Source organism: Microtus ochrogaster, chromosome 5 (genome assembly GCF_000317375.1).
Source record: "Microtus ochrogaster isolate Prairie Vole_2 chromosome 5, MicOch1.0, whole genome shotgun sequence".
Classification (NCBI taxonomy): Eukaryota; Metazoa; Chordata; class Mammalia; order Rodentia; family Cricetidae; genus Microtus; species Microtus ochrogaster.
In genome coordinates this window covers 16,480,985-16,486,573 of record NC_022012.1, presented here as the reverse complement: position 1 = coordinate 16,486,573, position 5,589 = coordinate 16,480,985, and the positions used below count along the sequence as shown (strand labels likewise).

The 5,589-nt window shown below is 46.7% G+C and overlaps 1 protein-coding gene across 2 annotated transcripts in view; it reads left to right on the top strand.

Annotated features, from left to right (window-relative positions):
* The window catches only part of LOC101986249 (zinc finger protein 420-like), a 74,469-nt gene that overhangs the window by 8,728 nt on the left and 60,152 nt on the right, over positions 1-5,589 (top strand). For both annotated transcript variants that reach the window (XR_258240.3, XM_026779126.1), the window contains exon 3: positions 223-315. The gene's annotated coding sequence lies outside the window, so the exon portion shown is untranslated. The remainder of the gene's footprint in view (positions 1-222; positions 316-5,589) is intronic.

The following is a 5,589-nucleotide window of genomic DNA, read 5'->3' as shown; positions in this document are numbered from 1 at the left end:
ACAGGGTGATAGTGTTTCTGATTCACTTGAGGGTAGCACTCCCGTCGGGGAACAGGGTGAGAGAGTCTCTGATTCACTTGAGGGCAGCAGTCCCAATGGTGAACAGGGAGAGAGTCTCTGATTCACTGGTCACAGTGTGGTCTTTGCAGTGGAGCCGTCGTTGTTAGTGAGTGGTCCTCACTTGGAACGTTGCAAAGCTGATGTGTTGTTTCCCATTTGCAGGACACCGCATGACCGGAGCAGAGTTCATCTTTAAGTGGGCGCTGAGATTCAGGCCATGGACCATAGCAGAAGGCTCAGTTCGATGCCTCCCAGGTCAGTCAGTGCATATGGCACAAGGGTGTCAACAAGGAGAGCACATCATGTACTGGTTGTGTTGAGCTGATTTTATACCCAAATGGTTCCTGTAGATAATTAGTCCTGTGAGTCAGACATGTGTTTTCTGCCGTTCCTGAAGAGGGTTCTCCTTGTTAACACAGTCCCCAGTTTCTGCTTCGAAGTATATTTTCTTAGATTTTTTAAAATTTCAATCCTATATAGTACTTAGATCCAGTGGTTCTCAACCTATGGGTTGCGCCCTTTCTGGGGGTTGAATGACCCTTTCATAAGGGTCACCTAAGACTATTGGAAAACACAGATATTTACAGAATGATTCATAACACTAACAAAATTACAGGTGTGAAGTAACAGTTAAACTAATCTTATGGTTGGGGTCACCACAACATGAAGAACTGTATTAAAGACTCTCGGCATTGGGAAGGTTGAGAACCTCTGACTTAGCTGTTTTTATTGCTTAGTCCCTGGACCTAAATTCTCGCTTCCATTCTTTTTAAAATTAAGCAGTTGCTAACATCGGTTTTCAACACTTGCTATGGTCCTGTTTATTCTTTATAGCTGTGGTGGTGATGCCAATAGTAATCACACAGAAGACTCTGTGTAACAGCCCTAGCAGTCCTGCCTGGAACTCGCTTTGTACACCTGGCTGGTCTGGAACTCACAGAGATCCACCTGCCTCTGTCTCTGGAGTGCTGGGATTAAAGGTGTTATCTTACATTCATTGTAAGAAGAAAAGTGAACCAAAGATAGGAAGATTATGGTGACGTAGAGCTCAGACAGTGTTTCCTGGGAGGAGAGAAAAAGTAGGTGTGAGGTTTTAAGAAGAGTGTAAAAGCTGAACTCAATGTTAAGGAGTTATTTGTTTATTTTAGTTTAAGTTGGATTTAACTGATTTCCAAATTTGGCACATCATGCTTGATCTTGGGTGGTGGTGTTTTTCTTTTTCTTTCTTTTTTTTTTTTTTTTTGGTTTTTCGAGACAGGGTGGTGGTGTTTTTAATATCATTTTCTGTGTTCATAAAGTGAATGCCAGGGTTTAGACCAGCCATGAAATCAAGAGAAAGACTTGTGGCAAATAGGAATCGAAAAAGCAGTACATCAAAGCAGTACATCAAATGAAGACTGTTGATTTAGGTAAAACACTTATTGTGAGCACTCAAACCACATTTCAGGTCCGAACATAAAGGATGAAAAGTCTTCAGCAATGTGGGACTGCTCTGTAGTGAGCCTGGTGAACTGCAGACGGGAAAAGAGCCGCTGCTCTCTTTTTAAAGAGTTGGAATAAAATATAGATTGTAAGCATTAGGCTGAAGACAAAAGGACTTGGGCAGAAAGCAAGACAGCCGAGAACGTGCGTGCTGGCTTCTTGTGTCGCCAAACCCAGCACTTTTATAACTGAGGAAGCCCTCTGATGCGCTGACCGTCTTGGTGTCTATAAGAAGATCCAAGAGTCACACTGTTATACTCCATATATTTGATGAGGGATATCCTTCAAAATCAGTGTAATTTTACTGACACATCAAGAGGTTTCATATTCAAGATGCCTCTAGGAGATTCATCAATGCTAAAAGTCCCCTTTTAAGGCAGCATTTAATGCCTAATGTGGCGCTCGCCATGGCGCCGTCATGTCGTGGGTGTGTTGGCACGGAGCCTGGGCACCATTTGCTGTTCCATGTTAAACTTGGTAAACAACTTGTGCACATGCGCACATGCTCCCCTAGCCGGGGAGTCTTTCGATCTGGCCATTCGATCTGGCCAATCATAATTTAGCACGATCAGGGTCTTCTTGCCTCTCTCAATTCTCAAGTGTAAGCACTCCAATAAAGTGTGTTCTGAGAAGAATCCTGTTGTGGTCGTCTCTTCTGCTGGCTGAAGCAGCGTGCCACAAGTGGTGCCGAAACCCGGAAGTTCCATCACGGCATCAGGCAGAGACCCCTGCGGAAGCGGGAGGATTCAGAACTCAGACGCACTGAGCGGGAGCGGCAGCGGGAGGATTCAGAACTCAGATACACTGAGCGGGAGCGGCAGCGCCCAGGAACAACCGGTTTGGATCTCGGCAAGACTGACAAGAGAGCCGAAATGGATACAGGACAATGAGGACGACCCTCGTGGTGCTGATTCTCTTCCTGTGGATGCCAATGATAAAGATGAAAATGACTTAACTGTGGGCAGTAACCAGGGCATGGCCAATACCTATGCCAGTTCATGCTAATTTCTCCATTATTCCCACCTTGTTTTCCACCTCATGCGATATGGAAGCCCCTTGTATGGCCCCAAGAGATGATAAGATAGAACGATTTAATTAAACTAAAGTTGTGCTTAATGGGACCTTTTGTTTTTCCTTAGAACATAAAACCCCATGCATTCTGTTAAAACAAAAGAATTTGATTAATTGGATGGATCCCTTGCTTTATAGTCAGGTGAATATAGGCATATTGGCATCAGCTTTTGTTATTCTTTTTTAAAAAATGCTGCAAGATCCCTGCAGCAGTAGGCAGCAGAAATGCTGTAGGTCCCAAATGGTAGTAGCCGGCCATGTGGTGGCAGGCAGAGGGCTCTGGTAGCAGGCAGTCCCAGGCAGAAATGGCTGCTGGTCCCAGAGCGGTGGTGGCGTGCGGGCCCTGGGAGCAGCCAGTCCCAGGCAGAGATGGCTACTGGTCTCAGAGCAGTGGTAGCGGGCCATGTGGCAGCAGGCAGTGGGCCCCAGGCAGAGACGGCTGCTGGTCCCTGAGCAATGGCTGGTTCCAGGCAGGGAGACACATGGCGGGCGGGCAGAAGACAGAAACATGGATAGACACAACATGCAGGGTGAGGTTGAATGTTTATTCAGGAGGTTATGGAGGAGGAAGGGTGAAGGGGGGCAGAGAGAGGGAGGGAGAGAGAGAAAGAGAAGAGGAGAAAGAGACAGAGAAGGGGGGAAGCAGAGAAGTGGGGAGAGAGGCAGAAGCGAAGCTGCCTCCGAGAGGAAGATGAAAAAGAGAACAAGCTCAGGCCGGAAGCTGAAGATCAGCCTGCCTCAGCGGATGGGGAGGGGAGTGGGTGTGGCTTGTCTCTTAAAGGGACCAAAACCATAACTTTCCCAGGTCTTCCTTATAATAAAAAGCAGATTAGACACCACAGTTTGAAAGAATTGGGGCAGCGAATTCTCAAAACTGCTTCCTGCTGATTTGTGGGCGTTGTCTTTGGGGAGGGACCTGCAGAAGGCTGTGTGCTGGGAACATCCTGGCATAGCTGTTGTCTTTGCTTCTGACCGATGTCTGTGGCATGGGAATGTCTAGTGTCCCTAAGGTATTGGCAGAACAAAGAACAAAGTTAAATTAAGGCAAAAAAAAAAATTTAGGACCAGGGGATTGAGGGGGATGTATCTGACCTGTTTAAGGTGGATTCTTTAATTTGGCTCCCTGGAACTCACGAGAACTCCTTGACTTTGTGAAAACAGAAGTTTTAGACATATAATGACTGTAGCATAAGAGATAAATTTGGTTTGAAATTTGTTTGGTGAGGTCACCTTGCAAACCCTCTCAGCTGTCAAACTGTCAGAGATCTTTAAGAAGGATAATATTTTACTTGAGTTGCTGATTTAAAAATAACAGAGAACTTACTTGGTTGGCACCCAGAGCTACCCTTTTTTGGGTCCTCCATGGTCGCGGAAGGTTGCACTTGAGCTTTGCTGTTTAGCGCAGAGCCTGCCAGGCTCCAGAAGATCCTGTGGGCTAAGAAATTTGTAGGAAGATAGGCCTACCTTGACCTGAGCAGCTAGGCTGTCGATTCCAGTGATTCCGTCCACATCTAGAGGTCTTTGGTTTAGATGAAAGGCAGTTTTGCCCAGTGGTCAGTACTCTACAGTCAAAGCAAACCGCAGAAGGACGTTGTTCTATGTGTCCATTTGTCTTCTGTCTTCTTTGGAGGAACTAAGAGTGTGCTGCTAGGAGCCAACCTGTCTCTTTTGTTATGAAAAGTTTTAAAATATTAAATACTTAAATATCACATTCCCCAGATCTCTGAGCAGTTGAAGGCTGTTTATCAGGTATAACTATAGTATAGAATTTGTTTGGAAAGTTGGGTCTGAGCTTGACCACAGTGGCTCTCAACAGGTAAGATTTACATTTGTAAAAAGGCAGAGAGAGGGAAAAAACCGCTTGTAATATAAGGTTAGTGGCAGAACTGACAATGGTAGAGAACAGCTTAAGAGACTTAAAGGTACATACCAGTCTAAAATATTATATGTATTATTATGTATAGAAAGAGTGAAAAGGAATTGGGCAATGTGGATGACTCTGATGGGCCCTATCAGAGACATGCCATTGCTCAAAACACATGTAACAGAGTTAACAGGAGGATTTTAGTGAAAACCGGGTGAGAAGGCAGGGTAAAACCGGGAGTAAAACCCGGAGAGTGTGGTCATGTGACCTGGCCCTCAGCCAAGATGGCGAAAAGGTCACCTGACCCATCTGGCCCTCAGCCAAGATGGCAACTGCCACATGTTGTCTGCTCTGTTGGTGAGCTGCCATGCCATAACAAAAGCCGCAGAGGGGAGGGGCAAAAGGCTGGAACCCCCAAAAAACGGCCATTTAAATTTTTTTAAGGTAGTTGTGGCCATTTTGGACAGAGACTGATAAGTGTGAGGCATTTAAAGCACGAGGCCGGAGTGATAGGTCTGGATGGCTTGGCTCCCATGGTCAAGGCCGTGAAAACACCCACAAAAACCGTGGCACCTCAAGCCTACAACGAGAACGGCTCCCCGTTAAGGCAAGATGCAGATGGCACGAACACCCAGGCCCTGTGAACAGGCGTCCAAGCTCACAGGGGGGGTGCTATAACCTGGCTGAATTGACTCGAGCCTCCTACGGGAGAGGGATTCCCGGGCAGGAGGGATTCAGCCAAGGTCAGGCCGCACCGTAGCGGCGTGCTGCACCGTAGCAGCAGTTACGATAAAAAGAAGGAAGAAAAGGAATGAAAAGACAAAAAGAGGAAGAACTGGAGACCCCGGGCCTCCAGGCACGGGTGAGCTGAGGGGCTGGCTAAGGACACGCCGTCCCAGGCATGGGCTTAGCACAGGAGACAAGCCGAATTGAATGCCAGCAAAGGGAACAATTGAGGCCCTGAAAGCCCGCGGTTGGAGGTCCCCCCATTCCTAAAAACCATGAAGGGTTGCCGGGAGCTCAATGGTCAATCCCTTGGGTTAAAAGAGATGGTTAAGCTGGCCAAGATGGGGACACTCACGATTAGTTGATTTGTTGTTTGGAGGAGCTGC